This window comes from Dendroctonus ponderosae, unplaced genomic scaffold (genome assembly GCF_020466585.1).
Source record: "Dendroctonus ponderosae isolate FM_Combo_2020 unplaced genomic scaffold, Dpon_F_20191213v2 Dpon_F_20191213_10, whole genome shotgun sequence".
NCBI lineage: Eukaryota > Metazoa > Arthropoda > Insecta > Coleoptera > Curculionidae > Dendroctonus > Dendroctonus ponderosae.
The window spans coordinates 7,847,875-7,849,349 of record NW_026017111.1 but is presented as its reverse complement, the minus strand read 5'-3'; positions in this window follow the sequence as shown (position 1 = coordinate 7,849,349).

The window sequence follows — 1,475 nt, the reverse complement described above, 5'->3', positions numbered from 1 at the left end:
GATCCGTTGCTGTCAACAAATGTTTTCTTTTCGCCAAATGTATTTCGTACCAATTTAAGCATATGACAATAGTCATAAAAAATGTAAATATTTTTCTCATTTATGCAAAAATACGTTTTTAAATTTTTAAAAGCAGTTTTACATCCTAAAATATTTACCATGCTAATATTGGAAGGAGCTCCGTCAAAAGTTAATGAGACCACAGATGCTCCTGTTTCTTGAACTAATTTAATACATTGGGAAACAAGAGCACTTTTTTGACTTCCACTTAAACCCTCTGTCAAAAAGTACCCTACTGGCAACTTCCACTTTCCATTAATACTATTCACAAGTAAAACAAAAGTTTCTTTTGCCATAGCATTCCCATCATCTTCTAGATCAACACCGTAATTAACGTAGCCATACATTTTTTTACCATCCCATTCGACTTGTTTCCTAATGGACATTTCATCAATAATGAGGGACAAATATGTAGGTTTAGTTGACAGCTGTACATGATTTTTCAGAATCTCAAAAGATCCTTTTGTAAAGCCAGGTTTCCCATTTACATTTTTAAACCATTTGCCGATAGTGCTTCGATGAGGCAAACAAGTATCAAAAACTTGCCGAACATAGTCATATGCTTTGGGAGAGAAAAAACTTAGAGTAATAGCAAATTTCCTCAGTTCAGGGGAATATTTGATCTTTTTCCCCAATTTCCGTTTTATTAGTTCTTTATTTATGTTCGGTAAATTTTTGAGCAAACTAGAATGTTCCAATGATAATAAATCTTTTTCCCTTAACGCTTTTAAAATTTGTTTTAGAGACACTATTTTCTTTTTGCAGCGTCTTACCGTTTGTCGAATTTGCTTCAACTTTATAGATTTATCACTACTTCTTCTTACTGCTTGGAATAATTGTCTCCTTATGCGCCTTTTTCTTGGAGTGTCTTCCAAACTTTTGTCTCTAGATATGTCAAGATCCGGAGTAGCAGAAGTAGAAGGTTGGTCAGTTTGTGGACGGAGCCTTTTCATTGCCTAGACCAACAAAATTGTATTACAAAATAAAATTTTGAGTTTATTTTAATGAGTAATCAATTTATGAATATCGACTTACTCGCTTTGGTTTTAGCTTTTCCTGAAGATATGATGGTAATTCTTCAAATACTGTCGGTATTGCCTCATCAAGAAGGCAAGTTCTGTTACTAATTCTATAGAAAGACTTCTGTTCGAAGTGTTTGGAACAAAGCCTATCATTTTTTGTAGGTTCCCAATCTGCAATATGCATTTTCTGCACCCAAAGAGCTAGCTTTCTGGGATCCTTCACTGGGAATCTAAAACAAACCAATAATAATTAACGGGTTTCTAGAGAAAAAAATACAGCAAGATTATATCATACATATTGTACCGTGGATGGCCGAGTATCAAATTCTTTCTTCAACTTACAACTTTTATTCCACTCGGTACAACTTTAACTACGGAACAGGAACAAACTAA